Source organism: Canis lupus, chromosome 32, assembly GCF_048164855.1.
Source record: "Canis lupus baileyi chromosome 32, mCanLup2.hap1, whole genome shotgun sequence".
Lineage (NCBI taxonomy): Eukaryota > Metazoa > Chordata > Mammalia > Carnivora > Canidae > Canis > Canis lupus.
This window is the reverse complement of record NC_132869.1, coordinates 33090804-33107686: the sequence shown is the minus strand read 5'-3', so window position 1 is coordinate 33107686 and position 16883 is coordinate 33090804. Positions and strand designations below refer to the sequence as shown.

Genomic DNA, 16883 nt, shown 5'->3' with positions numbered 1-16883 from the left:
CAGAGGTTTGGCGCCTGCCTTTGGCCCAGGGCGTGATCCTGGAGACCCGGGATCGAATCCCACATCGGGCTCCCGGTGTATGGAGCCTGCTTCTCCCTCTGCCTGTGTCTCTGCGCCTCTCTCTCTCTCTGTGACTATCATAAATAAATTTAAAAAATTAAAAAAAAAAAAGTAGGTTTGAAGTGAACATACCTCAACATAATAAAGGCCATATATGAAAAAGCCACAGCTGACATCATTCTAAATGGGGAAAAACTGAGAGCTTTCCTCCATGGTCAGGAACAAGACAGGGATGTCCATTATCACCACTTTTACTCAACAGAGTACCAGAAGTCCTAGCCACAGCAATCAGACAACAAAAAGCAGTAATAGACATTCAAATTGGCAGGAAGAAGTAAAACTTTCACTATTTACATATGACATGATACTACATGTAGAAAACCTGAAGGACTCCACCAAAAAAAAACCCACTACAATTGATTAACAAATTCAATAAAATTGCATGGGATGCCCGGGTGGCTCAGTGATTGAGCATGTGCCTTTGGCTCAGGGTGTGATCCCAGGACCCGGAATTGAGTCCCACATCGGACTCCTTTTGAGGAGCCTGCTTCTCTCTCTGCCTCTCTCTCTCTGTCTCTCATGAATAAATAAATAAAATATTTAAAAATAAAATAAAATCACAGAATACAAAATCGCTATACAGAAATCTACTGTATTTCTTTTTTAAAAAATATTTATTTCAGAGAAGGAGAGCAGGCAGTGGGAGGGGCAGAGGAAGAGGGAGAGAGAAACTCAAGCAGACTCCATGCTGAGTGCAGGACCCAACATGGGACTTGATCTCATGACCCTGAGATTAGACTTGACCTGAAACCAAGAGTCAGATACCCAACTGACTGTACCACCCAGGTGCCTCTCTGTTGCATTTCTATACACTACTAATGAAGCAGCAGAAAGAGAAATTAAGGAACCAATCCCACTTACAATAATAAGATAGTCCTCCTTCCCAACATGGAGCAGTTAGTTAAGATGAAGCTGAACTTGCCAAAGCTATAGATGCTCGAGAACCAGCTGAGCCAGGAAGTTTAGTTCTTGTCCATGTCCATTGCTCAGGTCAAGGGTACAGACCATGTGGAAGCCAGAAACTGTCCGAATGTGCTGGGGAAAGAATTACTCATCCCACTGACGGGTTCTCTGTATGTCCCTGGGAAGCTACATGATGTGGAACATGTACTCATTGTTGTGGGAATAGACTACTATGTAGAAAAGATATCCGAGGATGCCAAGAACTTTTTCGAGAGGAAGACAGATTTCCTCACCAAGCAAATGGAGAAAATCTAGCCAGCTCTGTAGGAGAAGCAAGCCATGAAACAGGCTGTCGTGGAGATCATGAGCCAGAAGATTCAGCAGCTCACAGCACTGCGAGCAAATCAGGCTACTCCCAAGGCCTGAGAGCCTGTTTCAGAAATTGGGCAGAGGGACTCTGCTTCAGGGCTTCAGAAACCTGGGACTTTGTGGGCGTGGCTTCCTGGGATCAGGGAAGAGAAAGGTCTAGTGTTTAATGCTAATAAGTGTGCAAGCTGGGCAAAATGGCAACAACAACAACAATAATAAATGAAACTAGAAATAAACCTAACCAAAGAGGTGAAAGACCAGTACTCTGAAAACTATGAAACACTGATGAAAGAATCTGAAGACCCAAAGAAATGGAAAGACATTCTATGCTCATGGATAGGAAAAATAAATATTATTAAAATGGTTATACTGGGATCCCTGGGTGGCGCATTGGTTTAGCGCCTGCCTTTGGCCCAGAGTGCCATCCTGGAGACCCAGGATCGAGTCCCACGTCGGGCTCCCTGCAGGGAGCCTGCTTCTCCCTCTGCCTGTGTCTCTGCCTCTCTCTTTTTCTTTTTCTTTTTCTTTCTTTCTTTCTTTTTTTTTTTTTTGCCTCTTTCTCTATCATGAATAAATAAAATCTTAAAAAAATAAAAATAAAAAATAAAATAAAATGCCTATACTATTCAAAGCAGTCTATACATTTCATTCAATCCCTATCAAAATACCAACAGCATGTTCCATGAAACTAGAACAATCCTAAATTTGTTTGGAACCACAAATGACCCTGAATAGCCAAAGCAATCTGAAAAAGAAAAGCAAAGCCAGAAGGCATCACAGGTTCAGACCTGTCAAAGCCACAAAGCCAAGAGCTAGTTCAGACTTCAAGTATATTACAAAGCTGTAGCGATCAAAACAGTATGGTACTGGCACAAAAATAGACACATAAATCCATGGAACAGAATAGAAAACCCAGAAATGAACCCACAATTATATGGTCAATTAAGCTTTGGCAAAGTAGGAAAGAATATCCAATGGGAAAAAAACAGTCCCTTCAACAAATGGTGCTGGGAAAACTGGACAGCCACATGCAGAAGAATGAAACTAGACTATTCTCTTTCCCCATACACAAAACTAAACTCAACATGGATTAAAGACCTAAATGTGAGACTTGAAATGATAAATAAAGGTCCTTGAAGAAAGCACAGGCAGTAATTTCTCTGACATCAGCTGCACCAACTTTTTTCTAGATATGTCTCCTGAGGCCAGGGAAACAAAAGCAAAAATAATCCATTGGGAAACATAAAAATAAAAAGCTTCTGCACAGCAAAGGAAACACTCAAACAAAACTAAAGGCAATCTGCTGAATGGAAGTAGATATTTGCAAATGACATATCTGATAAAGGCTTAGTATCCAGAATACATAAAGGACATCTAAAACTCAACACCCAGAGTACCTTGCATGCCTCAGTCGGTTAAGCAGCTGCCTTCAGCTCAGGCCATGATCCCAGGGTCCTAGGATCAAGCCCCACATGGAGCTCCCTGCTCCCTGCTCAGGGGAGAGTCTGCTTCTTCCTCTGCCCCTCCCCCTGCTCATGAGCTCTCACTCTCTGAAATAAATAAGATCTTAAAAAAATAAAAACACCCAAAAAACAAATAATCCAATTATAAAATGGGCAGAAGAAATCAACAGATATTTCTCCAAAGACATCCAGATGGTCAACAGACACATAAAAAAATGCTCAACATCAGTCATCAATAGGAAAGTGAAAATCAAAACTACAATGAGAGATCATCTCACACCTGTCAGAATGACTAAAATCAGCAACGCAAAACACAACAGGTGCTGCAGAGGACGTGGAGAAAGCAGAACCCTCGTGCACTATTGGTGGGAATGCAAACTGGTGCAGCCACCGTGGAAGACGGAATGGAGGTTCCTCAAAAAGTTAAAAATGGAACTACCTATGATCCAGCAATCACAATACTAGGTATATACCCAAAGAACCCAAAAATACTGATTCAAAGGGACACATGCACCCCCATGTTTACTGCAGCATTATTTGCAATAGCCAAATTATGGAAATAGCCTGTGTCCATGGACAGATGAATGGATAAAGAAGATGTGGTGTACACACACGAGTATTTTTCAATCATTAAAAAAAAAGAATAAAATCTTGCCATTTGCAACAAAATGGATGGACCTAGATTGTATTATGCTAAGTGAAATAAGTCAGAGAAAGACAAATTCCACCGTATGTGGAATTTAAGAAACAAAACAAATGAGCAAAGGGGGAAAAAAAGAGGGCAAATGAGAGAAAGGCAAACCAAGAAACAGACTCTTAACTATAGAGTACTGATGGTTACCAGGGGAGGGGAGGGGAGGAGGGCTGGAAGGATGGGTTAAGTAGGTAATAGGGAGGGATTAAGGGGTACACTTCTGATGAGCACCAGGTGATGTATCATGGAAGTGTTGAATCACTATTTGTACAGCTGAAACTGATATTACACTGTATGCTAATTGGAATTTTTTAAAGATTGCTTTTTAAAGATTTTATTTATTCATAAGAGACACACACACCTAGAGAGAGAGAGAGAGAGAGAGAGGCAGAGACACAAGCAGAGGGAGAAGCAGGCTCCCCGCAGGGACCCAGACAAGGGACTCGATCCCAGGACCCCAGAATCTTGCCCTGAGCTGCAGGCAGAGGCTAAACCACTGAGCAACCCAGGCTTCCTTTAAGATTATTTTAGAGAGAGAATGGACAAGTGGAGGGACAGAGGAAGAGGGAGAGGGAGAGAATCCTCAAGTAGACTCCTTGCTGAGTGTGGAGCCTTGACACAGGGCTTGATCCCAGGACCCTGAGATCATGATCTGAGCCAAAACCAAGAGTCAGATGCTTAACCAATTGAGCCAGGTGCCGTAACTAACTGGAATTTAAGAACTTTTAACAAATGCCCCAAATAAATAAATACCTCCTAATAAATTCCTGACTACATATATTTTTAAAGAGAGAGAGAGAAAGGATCAGAAAGTCTCCTGTGTCACCACAGGAGGTAAAATACCCTTGAGGAAACAAAGAGTCTGCTTTATTGACAGGGAAGGGGCTCCCCTAGATAGCAACCCATCTGTCTTGGAAAGGGAGTGTAATTTGAATTCCTATGTGTTCTGGAGACCCTCCAGTGCTGCCCTTAGAAAGGTTGGATGGGAAAGGGATCTTGTGGGGGGCCCTGTGAAAGGAGAGGCACCCAGCACTTGCTGGTGTGGGACCCCAGGGAGGGCTGGGGGCAGCAGTTCTGGACTGTGAGGGCACTTTCCCCACAATGGTGCTGATTCAGACACTGAGGAAACAGAAGTGAGTTCCTGGAGTTGCTTTCTCTCCCTTCACTCTTCAAAGACCCAAAGTAAGGTATCGGGATGCCTGGGTGGCTCAGTGGTTGAGTGTCTGCCTTTGGCTCAAGGCGTGGTCCCGGGGTCCTGGGATGAAGTCCCACATCCGGCTCCCTGCAGGGAGCCTGCTTCTCCCTCTGCCTATTTCTCTGGCTCCCTCCCTCTTTGTCTCCCATGAATAAATAAATAAAATCTTAAAAAACAAAAAACAAAAACAAAACAAAGTAAGGTATCATAACTAACCGGGGGTGGGGGGGGGTGCATCCTTGAGGTGCTGTTTGCACAGTGACATGGTGTGGCCAGAGCAGCATCACAGTTCTAGTTGCAGGGACTGGCTGGACAATGGAGTTTCTTCAGTGTGGAAGGCACAAGTTACCTCAAGCCTCCAGTTTGGAGATGCTGGTGTGTGTGTATGCTCGTCTCATCTGCCTCCGCCTTGCTGGAGAAGGTTGTATCTGTCCTGAAGTCACAGGGAGGAGCCCTGCAGGAAGCCTCAGCATTACTGTCTGGTTTTAAAAGATTAGAGCAATGCTTTATTTTGCATATCGCTTTAAAATATTTTCGTTGTGTATCCATCCCCTCATCTGCTTCTCATAACACTCTGTGAGGCAGGCAGGAAGAAACTTCCATTTTCTCACAGAGAGGACTGGCTCCTCTTGAGACCACTTAACGGGAGACTGTCTTCCTCCTGCTGCTTCCTTGCACATACTATTCCATGGCCCAGTCCAGGGCATACAAGAAAAGATGAGACTGAGGTTGTTAGAAGCTTCTAGTCTGGTAGGAAAAGCAAAATAAGAACATCTAGGGGGGCACTTGGGTGGCTCGGTAGTTGAGCATCTCTCTTTGGCTCAGGTCATGATCCCACAATCCTGGGATCAAGTCCCACGTGGGGGCTCCCTACAGGGACCCTGCTTCCTCCTCTGCCTAAGTCTCTGCCTCTCTGTGTGTCCCTCATGAATAAATAAATAAAATCGTAAAAATAAAGAATACCAGTGGAACATGAGAAACTAGGTGTAGTAACAAACTATCACTGTGATAGACCATTTTTTTCCAAATGAATTTTTATTGTTATTATTTTTTAAAGGTTTATTTATTTATTTGAGAGCATGTGCAACTACAAGTGAGCAGGGGGCAAGGCAGAGGGTGAGGGAGAGAGAACCTTAAGCAGACTCCATGCTGAGCACAGAGCCTGACATAGGACTTTCTCTCACGACCCCTAGATCATGACCTGAGCCAAAATCAAGAGTCACTTAACTGAGCCACCCAAGTACCCCCAAAATGAATTTTAAAATCACCTTGTTGAATGAAAGAATCTCTTGAAACAAAAGAAAAACTACCCAAAAACTACACATGAGTATATTGAAGATATATGGCCAGAAAATAGCAAGGTGGAGGGGGAGTAAAAATCCACTAGAGAGGATAGTCAAACTCCAACTTTGGTTTTTTGGGAAAAAAAATACTAATAAAAGTGACAACTTCTGACAAGATCTATAAGGTCAAAAAAAGAAAAAGCACAAATAAACAATATTGGGAATGAAGAAAAGGATATTACAGATATAACAGAGCCAAATGATAGAGAATATTATGAATAACTACCAATACATTTTATTTTTTTAAAGATTTTATTTATTTATTGATGAAAGTCACAGAGAGAGAGAGAGAGAGAGAGAGAGAGAGGCAAAGACACAGGCAGAAGCAGGCTCCATGCAGGGAGCCCGATGCGGGACTCAATCCCAGGTCTCCAGGATCACTCCCCAGGATCGCACTCCAGGATCACACTCCAGGATCACACCTGCGCCACCGTGGCTGCCCTAAATACATCTTTTTAAGAAGTCTCTAGAGTCTACAGTTTGCGTTAAAAAACAAAACAAAACAAAACAAAAACTCCCAAAATAACTAACACAAAGATTCACAATATAAGGGGGAAAATGAGCAAGACATGTATGGGCATTTCAATGAAGATAAACCATGATGGCCAAAAAAATGTTTGAAAATATATACAACGGGGGATCCCTGGGTGGCTCAGCGGTTTAGCACCTACCTTCAGCCCAGGGCATGATCCTGAAGTCCTGGGATCGAGTCCCATGTTGGGCTTCCTGCATGGAGCCTGCTTCTCCCTCTGCCTGTGTCTCTGCCTCTCTCTGTGTCTCTCATGAATAAATAAACAAAATCTAGAAAGAAAAGAAGAAAAGAAAAGAAAAGAAAAGAAAAGAAAAGAAAAGAAAAAGAAAAGAAAGAAAATATATACAACCAATATATACAAGTAGTAATTAGAGAAATGTACATTAAAACCACTGTCAGGGGCAGCCCAGTGGTGCGGTGGTTTAGCGCCGCCTGCAGCCCAGGGTTTGATCCTGGGGACCCTGGATCGAGTCCCACATCAGGCTCCCTGTGTGGAGCCTGCTTCTCCCTCTGCCTGTGCCTCTGCCCCTCTCTCTCTCTGTCTCTATGAATAAATAAGTAAAATCTTTTTAAAAAAATAAAATAAAACCACTGTCATATCATTTCATGACTCCCAAATGGGCGAAAATTAAAATCAGCAAACCAACAGCCAGTAAGGAGAAGCCTTGATGGATGACCAACACTAATGCCATTGATGGAAATTATTACATTTACTTGCCCTGACCTAGTGGTTCCATTCCACACTTTAGGAAAAGAAAGTCTTGCACACACTCACTGTGAGTAACATGATTCTAATAACTAAAATCTAGGGAAAGAAACCAAACCTCCATGAAGAGAGAAAGATCTAGAACTGGTCTGTTCTTGCAACAAAATAGAAGACCGTGCCTAATACTGTCATTAGTTTCATGTGCTGGTTGAAAGCTCAGAGCAGCTAGTCCCAATTAAAATATATAAAGTGCAAGATACATACTAGATTTAGAAGGTTTAGCACCAAAAAAAAAAATAATAATAATAATATTGAAGAGCACCTTTAATCTTCTATACTGGTATCACATTGAAATGAGATCTTGGATTAAATTAAATAAAATCAACCTCAGATGCTTTGCTTCGTATTTAATCGGCTTTTAAAAACCTTCAAATCCAAAAAAAAAAAAAAAAACCACCTTCAAATCCCTCTGCTTCTACTTGGCAAGCAAGCCAGAAAGCCCTCCTCCTTCTTGCTTAACTGGCTTTTAAAACACTTTAAATCCAGAATGAAATCTTGCCATTTGCAAGCACGTGGGTGGAACTAGAGGGCATTAAGCTAAGAGAAACTAGTCAAAACCAGATACCATATGATTTCACTCCTAGGGACACAGCGGTTGAGCATCTCCCTTTGGCTAAGGTCATGATCTCGGGGTCCTGGGATCCAGTCCCACATCATCCAGCTCCCTGTGGGGAGCCTCTGCCTAATTCACTGTGTCTCTCATGAATAAATAAAGTCTTAAAAAAAAAAGAGAGAGAGAGAGAGATTCCACACCTGTGTGGAATTTAAGAAACGAAACAGGGGAAAGGAAGGAAAAACAAAGACAAAAACAGGCAAATCATAAGAGACTCTTAACTTAAAAAAAAAAAAAAAGAGAGACTCTTAACTATAGGAAACAAGGTTGCTGGAGGAGGGGTAGGTGGAGGGGATGGGGTAATTGGGGGACGCAGGGCACTTGATTTAAGGAACACTGGGTGTCATATGCAACTGGCGGATCACTAAACTTTACCCCTGAAATTAATAATACAGAATGTGCTAACTAAATTAAATTTTTTAACTCAAAAAAAAAAAAAAACAATTAAAAAAAGAATACCTTTAAGGGACACCTGGGTGGTTCAGCGGTTGAGCTTTTGGCTCAGGGCGAGATCCCAGTCGGGGGGATCGAGTCCCACTTCGGGCCCCCTCCGGGGAGCCTCTGCCTGTTTCTCTGCGTCTCATGAATAAACAAGATCTTTAAAAACAAAAACCTGGGGGGTGGGGGTGACTGGGTGACGGGCACTGAGGGGGGCACTTGACAGGATGAGCACTGGGTGTTGTTATTCTGTATGTTGGCAAATTGAACACCAATAAAAAAAAATTTATTATTAAAAAAAAATAAATGTGGGTGCCTGGGTGGTTCAGTGGTTGAGCATCTATCTGCCTTCTGCTCAGGTCATGATCCCAGGGTCCTGGGATCGAGTCCCACATCGGGTTCCCCGCAGGGAGCCTGCTTCTCCCTCTGCCTGTGTCTCTGCCTCTCTCTCTCTCTCCTCTCTGTGTATTCTCATGAATAAATAAAATCTTTAAAAAAAATTATTAAAATTTTAAATATAATTTAAATACAATTTTAAATAAAACAAAAAAATAAATGTAAAAAGAAAAAACAAAAACCTTTTAAATCCCCTTATTTGTACTTGACCACAGAACCAGAAGCAAAAAAAGAGCTATCAACACACAGAAAATTCGAACTATTTAAACTCCCATAACTTCAAGCAAAAAGAACCCTTTAAACGTAAAATTACAACATAAACGAATATAAATACAGCGAAATAACATGCCGGTTCTCAAAATCCATGCCAAAAAAAATGAATAAAAAAAAAAAAAAACCTTGCTTCCTATTAGCAATTGAATTCTAAGCCCCCTGCAGGAAACATTTCAAAACAGCTTACAATTATCTTTTTTTTGAGACATCATGTAGCCTTGCTGACACAAGGCCTCAAAAAATTGGTTTAAGACTCAGAGTTGTTCCTCTCCACGGAAATCTTTAGTAAAAGGCGAAAGATTTATACGATCTGAAGAGAAACCAGAGTATGCGTAGTGAAGGTCTAACTCCCACCTCAGGTAAAAAGTACCCCTAGTACGCTGATGGTGTCTAATTCATGCAAGACTTCGTGCCTGAATAAAAATTTCCAGGTTATTCTATAAGCAGAGATCTAACTGTAAGATATGTAAGTAGAAGAATTTTTAAAAATGTTCTTGTTTTAAACTTGTACCGTGTGCAGTGCACTGTGGGTATGCAAATACCCGCTCTTCCGCTTAGGAAACTAGGTTAATATCCACGCTGTACCTCGGCGTCACCAGTAGGGGGCGAGACGGAGGTTTGGCTGACTTGGGATCTAAACGCCCTATTGATAAGAGACTTATCTTTTTTTTTTAATTTTTTAATTTATTTATGATAGTCACAGAGAGAGAGAGAGAGAGAGAGGCAGAGACACAGGCAGAGAGAGAGAGAAGCAGGCTCCTTGCAGGGAGCCCGACGTGGGACTCGATCTCGGGACCCCAGGGTCACTCCCTGGGTTGAAGGCGGCGCTAAACTGCTGAGTCACCGGGGCTGCCAATGGTTCTATGTTTTTTTTGTTGTTGTTGTTGTTTTGGTTCTATGTTTTATATATGTGCATGCCTGAGTTTGATTTCTGTTGAGTAAAGACTTTGTCATTAAATAGAAAAAGAGAAAATTAGCAAATGAGTGATCGATACAGAATTCAAGAGTTTGATTTCTGTTGAGTAAAGACTTTGCCATTAAATAGAAAAAGAGAAAAATTAGCAAATGAGTGATCGATACAGAATTCAGGTCCTTCCCTCGGTGGGGAGTGAGAGGCACGGCTGGGAGGAGCACACAAGGGTTGTATTTGTCTTAAGCTGCATGGTAGGTGCAGGGGTGTTTGTTTGTTTGCCCTTGTTTTAACTGTGCACCTTCAGGGTATACAGTCTTCAACATTCTGCATTTTTCAGAAGAATTCTTGACAGTGTCCTGTTTAAAATTGGAGCCTGCTTGCTTTTGGCTTCGGGTTTCCTGCCCCACCTGGTGCTGCTTTAGAAAATGAAGTCTACTGCTCCAGTTTCTGATTCCGGGTGTCCTTAGCAGGACACCTTAACAGGCTCTTAATTTTTTTTTTTTAAGTTTATTTATTCATGATTTAAAGTAATCTCTAAATCCAGTGTGTGCCTTGAACTTATGATCCCAAGATCAAGAGTCAGGTGCTTGTTGGATTGAGCCAGCCAGGCATCCCACCCTTATAGTATGCTTTTAAAATGTGCTATTCTCTCCTCTGTGGTGCTCAGTTACTGGATCCGACCTGCCTGCACAGGTTCCCTAACTATTGTGGTAACTGAACAACCTTGAGAAAGGACATTGTTGTCCTTTTTGTTGTTGTTGTTTCTGGCTAATTGTATACACATTTTCCTTCCCAACTTTGACACCTTCTTTCTTTATTTATTTTTTAAAGATTTTATTTATTTATTCATGAGAGACACACAGAGAGGCAGAGACACTGGCAGAGGGAGAAGCAGGCTCCATTCAGGAGGACCAAAGTGGGGCTTGATCTTGGGACTCCAGGGTCATGCCCTGGGTGGAAGGCAGGTGCTAAACCACTGAGCCACCCAGGGATCCCCTGATGCCTTCTTTAAATTGGCACTTTCCCTCCCACTTTGCTGGTTCCTTGGCTTGTAACAAGTCAATCATATGTGACATCTATTTTATTTAAAATGTATATTTAAAAAAATTTTTATTTATTCATGAGAGACACAGAGACCGAGGCAGAGACATAGGCAGAGGGAGAAGCAAGCTCTCCACTGAGCAGGGAGCCTGATGTGGAACTCGATCTGGGATCAGGCCCTGAGCCAAAGGCAGATACTCAACCCCTGAGCTACCCAGGTGCTCCTTACATTTCATATTTGAAAAACTCCAATACAATTTTAAAACAGCTTTACTGGATATAGGATTCACTTGCCATACAATTCATCCATTTAAAGTGGATAATTAAAAAAAAATAAAGTGTATAATTCAGTGGTTTTTAGTATATTCAGAGTTGTGCAGTCATCACTACAATTTAATTTTAGAACTTTCTTTGTCACTTCAAAGAGAAACTCTACCCATTGGCAGTTACTCCCTCTCCCCTGCCACACACACACTCCCTGTTCCCTGACTCTGGAAACCACTAATCTACTTCCTGTCCCTAAAGTGCCTATTCTGGATATTTCATATAAATGGAAGTAAACAATCTGTGGCCTCTTGTGACTGGCTTCTTAGAGAAACATCTGTTAGGTTCATCCATGCATACGTTTGTTTTGATACTTGTTGTGTGCTTGCTGTATTTCATAATGTAATGGAAGTTAGAGACCCGTGACCATGCACAGAGTGGGAACTTTGCAGCCTTTTCCCAAGGCCTGTGACGGGGTAATAGCTCCCGTCACAGGCCTTGGCCAGGGGCTAAGGCAGTAAGGGAACAGGAAAGGAGCAATTCTGTGCACTCTGAAGAGTATTTCCCTGTTCCTAAGTTTTAGGGGATATTCACCTTCTGGACTTTGCTCTGCTTCATTATGAAAGGGTCCTGGGCAGCTTTCACTGGTTAGAGAACCACAAGGAAGGTTAGCTATTCATTCATTCATTCATTGTAGCATCCCAGGCTCCATAGGGAGTCGTGGAGTTCCCAGGGCTTCTTCTTCTTTTCCTCCCCCAGGGCTTCTCAATCTAAAGCCTGACCCCATGTCTGATTGCAAATGTGGAGTTCGAGGGAGGGACTGGAACAATTTCATTGTTTATGATGTGGCTGGCTCTTCCATTCCTGGCAACAATTCATACTGATATTTAATATAAGATATAACCTGAAAAACAAAAAAATAGACCATAAAATCCTTTAATTGGAATTTTTGACTGAAATTTTTATTCTTGTCTTCTTTTTGACTCTAAAGAGAAACATTACATTTTATTTACATGTGGTGTTTCAACGGGCATTCTTCATTAGATTGGGCAGATTCCCTTCTATTTCTAGTATGTCAAGATTGATATACATGTAAGTATAGTGAATGAGTATTCGAGTTTATTAAATACTTTTTCTGCACTCGTGGGATTATTATTAAATGGCTTTGCTCCAATCTCTTCCAGTGGAGGTCTGCATTAAGAGATTGTTAAAATCATCCTTACGTGTTCTTGTAGGTTGTTCTCTGGTTCCTATTTGTTGTGATCAGATCCCAGGGAGCACAGCTACAAGTGGCAGGTCTGAGCCTAGGAGCAACACCTAACCCTTACAGATTTTACAGTGGAGAGAGACTCTCCTGTGAAAGATGGATTAAACCTTAGGTCTCAGCTCCTGTCCCCAGATTTACCTTCTTTCTAGGACTCCTTGCTCATTTTTGCTGCAGCCTCTCTACTGGCCACAAAGAGGCGCTGCTTCTCTTTAGTGCTCAGTTCCTGCAACAAGGCCCACCTCTAAGGTCTGGGAGTCCAATGTTTTGCTCTTAGAGCTCCTGAGAGAATTCTGAAAATATATATTCCTTGTGCACACTTTAAAGAGCATATGTATAGTTTCCATAAGATAACTTACACTATCATTCATTTAAATAGAAGCAAAGGTGGACATTTTGTGCATTGTAAATATTGATACTCTAAGCTATTATATCACTTTAAAATGCAGTCAATGGAAGATAAATGCCTTGAGAGATTTGATACCTACCATCATACTTTTTAAAAAAGATTTATTTTTTCATTTGAGAGAGAGTGAGCGTGTGAGCAGGAGGGACAGAGGGAGAGGGAGAGAATCTCAAGCAGATTCCATGCTGATTGGGGAGGACAATGGGGCTCGATCCCACAGCCCCAAGATCTTGACCAGAGCCAAAAACAAGAGTCCATTGCCCAAGCAAGTGTGCTACCCGGGGGCCCCTTATTATAAAAAATTTAAAATTTTCCTTTCTCTTCTCAAAGTTGTTTTTCTACTTCCATTTCACCAAGAATTTAATACAAAATTTTTTTTTTAGATTTTATTTATTTATTCATGAGAGACACACAGCGAAAGAGGCAGAGACACAGGCAGAGGGAGAAGCAGGCCCCATGCAGAGAACTTGATGTGAGACTTGATCCCGGGACTGCGGGATCACGCCCTGAGCCTAAGGCAGACGCTCAACCACTGAGCCACTCAGGTGTCCCAATACAAATATTTTTACACCAGAAAATGTTTTATTGGGATCCCTGGGTGGCGCAGCGGTTTGGCGCCTGCCTTTGGCCCAGGGCGCGATCCTGGAGACCCGGGATCGAATCCCACGTCGGGCTTCCGATGCATGGAGCCTGCTTCTCTCTCTGCCTGTGTCTCTGCCCCTCTCTCTCTCTGTGACTATCATGAATAAATAAATAAAATCTTTAAAAAAAAAAAAAAAAGGAAAATGTTTTATTGATTACTCAATCGTATTTCACTATGACAAAATAAGTACATTAATTGAATTTTAAAACATTTTCCACAGTGTTTGAACTTAAAATACTATGCATTAATTTTTTTTCTGGATTAATTTATTATTACGACTATTAGTATGACACACTTGACCCATACAACATAAACATACTACAAGTTTTGGTAATTATTAAACATAAAAGTGTCATTGTATTGGAAATACATTTCTTAATTAAATAGACACATGTTACTTATTGCCGGGAAAGACAGGGTTTCTTTCCAATGACTTTTTTTGTTTGTTTTTTGTTTTTATAGCTGTAACCTAAGAAATCTTGTTCCCATAAGTCAGTGGATGGAAGGAGTTTCAACAGCGTCAGTCACTACCATACAATGAACTATTAGTGGCAAACAAATTAAGTCCTTAAATTTTGTTGAAAGAAAAGATATGGAAATTTTTTAATTTACAAAAGAATTCTTAAAAGTTTATAAAAGAATTTGTTGTCCAGGGATCCCTGGGTGGCGCAGCGGTTTGGCGCCTGCCTTTGGCCCAGGGCGCGATCCTGGAGACCCGGGATCGAGTCCCACGTCGGGCTCCCGGTGCATGGAGCCTGCTTCTCCCTCTGCCTGTGTCTCTGCCTCTCTCTCTGTGACTATCATAAATAAATAAAAATTAAAAAAAAAAAAAGAAAAAGAAAAAAAGAATTTGTTGTCCAGATTCATTTATTTCCTCCAAATTGATGTAAATAATTTCACATTGACATTTGTTGGGAGCCCCAAAAGTTTTTACATCCATCAGCATTGCACCTTGGTAAGATTCAGGGTGGATTTCAGGAAAATGTTTACCTTATGAAGCGGGAGAAGGGCAGTTAGTTAAAGGAGGCAGGAATGGGGTCTTCCATAGATCTCCTAAAGTCACTCACCTGGCCACCTCTCTTTTAAGCCCCAGCCCAGCCCAGCTGCCCTGTTGAGATGCTTTAGTAACTCCTGTCTCAGGGTGTGGATATTGGGAGCTTCTTAACTTAGGGTAGCAATGATGGAAATCATTATGTTCCAAAATGACAGTCACTACTCCCATGTGACTATTGAGCACTTGAAATGTGACTAGTAAGTCTGAGGAACTGAATTTTAAATTTTATTTAATTAATTAAGGGTAAATAGCCAACATGGGAAGGGGGTACCATATTGGACAGTGCAGAGCTAGGGATTCAGCAATGTTCTAGGCTTGGTTTTCCACTTGATCAAGGGACTGAACTCTTGAGTTTTTGCTCATGGTGGAGAGGAGATGGTAATCCAGTCCCTTTTCTTCTGCAGTTAGATCAAAGCCTCCCTCATCCATAACCCCCACTCCATCACCTCCTCTGCTCCATACTTCGGTACAGAAATCTTGAGATATTTGAAAGCAACATCTTAAAATTTTTTTTAAAGATTTTATTTATTTGACAGAGAGAGAGAGAGAGCACAAGTAAGCAGAGGAAGCAGGCAGAAGTAGAGGGAGAAGCTGAGCAGAGAGCCCAATGCTATGTGGGGCTCAATCCCAGGACCCTGGGATCATGACCTGAGCCAAAGGCAGATGCTTAACCAGGCGCCCCTGAGAACAAAATCTTAATGTGGGGTTGAAAGGCAGGATGGATGGTAATCCCAGACCCACCCTTCTGACTTTGTGACCTGCACCATTCTGAGTATCCTTTTCCTCTGAGTTTAAATGAATCTTTTGTCCTGACTGTCAGCCTTTGAACAGAAATATCCCAAGAAGGAAACAGTGGGCAGGAGTTATTGCCCAACGAGAGACAAGCAAGCTGAGCCTATAAGGTCAAGAGAAAAGCAGTTCAGGTGCTCTGCATCTGTGAATGGTCAAGAGAGGACAGAGAGTAGTTGGGTAGTTATGCAACATGGGGTAGTTATGAGGATATAACTCAGGTGAAGGTGGCTGTGATGGCTAATTTTATGTGTCAGCTTGATGGGCCAAGGGATGCTCAGATAGCTGATAAACATTTCTGGGTTTATCAGCTATCTGTGCAGAACTCTTCCAGGAGTTCTGGTAACTCCTGGAAGAGATTAGCATTTGAATAGTAGAGTGAGTAAAGATCACTCTCATCACTGCAGAGGGCATTTATCCAACGCAGAGAGGGCCCAAAGAGAAAACAAAAGGCAGGGGAAGAGCAAATTTATTCTCTGTGCTTGAGCTCAAAGACACATTTTCTATTGTCTTTGGTCTTTGGCACTCCTGGTTCTTGGGCCTTGGACCCAGAGTCACAGCACTGGCTCCACTAGTTCTGTTTTTCCAGTTTGAACTGCACACCACCAGCTTTCCTGGGCCTCCAACTTGAAGACAGCAGAGCATAAGATCTCTTCTCAGCCTCCTTAATTGTGTGAGCCAGTTCCTCCTAATAAGTCTTTATATTTTTAAAAATCTTTGTATTTCTATATATGTTCTATTAGTTCGGGTTGGATTACCACCAAAAGTTAGGCTAGTGTCTGACTCCGCGGGCTAGAGAAGATACTGTACTGAGAAAATTGCTGAAAAACTGGAGTCCTGGACCCTACCCACAAGGCATGTGGTAAGCACACTGCGAATTTCGAACCCCTTTAAGTGCAGAAAAGCTACTAACTTCTTGCAAAATACAGTACTAGCATGAAATGCTAAAAGATATACTAAGCAAAAATAGAGCAAGGTACACCAACTCCTCCTAGGACCAGCTTATAGAACCAATTTTTAAAAAAGATTTTGTTTATTCACAAGAGGCACAGAGGGGAGAGAGAAAGAGAGGCAGAAGCAGGCTCCGTGCAGGGAGCAGGACATGGGACTCAACCTAAGGTCTCCAGGATCACGCCCTGGGCTGAAAGCAGTGCTGAGCCACCTGCTGCCCAGAAAATACAAATATTTAAAAGAGACTCACTTCAGCAACTAGCCAGAGTGAAAACAAAGTTAGTACAAAATTTAGCACTAAGCACGTTAATGGGGAGTAGAGACCACAACACTTAAAAGGGCAACATACATAACAGCTTGCTCACCAACATTTTACTCCCCTTGTGATAAAAGCACTTAATGCCTTAACAGGAAAATAAATGTCCCAAACATCTGTTTTTATACCTTATAGAT

General features: G+C 41.9%; 1 non-coding gene and 1 pseudogene across 1 annotated transcript; one reads left to right on the top strand and one right to left on the bottom strand.

Moving 5' to 3' along the window:
* The first annotated feature begins 1008 nt into the window (after positions 1-1008).
* Positions 1009-1449, top strand: LOC140622846 (prefoldin subunit 5-like; annotated as a pseudogene).
* A 7870-nt stretch (positions 1450-9319) lies between these two features.
* On the bottom strand, positions 9320-9435 carry LOC140623378 (U5 spliceosomal RNA). The gene has a single exon (XR_012023002.1). It is a non-coding gene; the product is annotated as a U5 spliceosomal RNA (small nuclear RNA).
* Positions 9436-16883: the final 7448 nt, after the last annotated feature.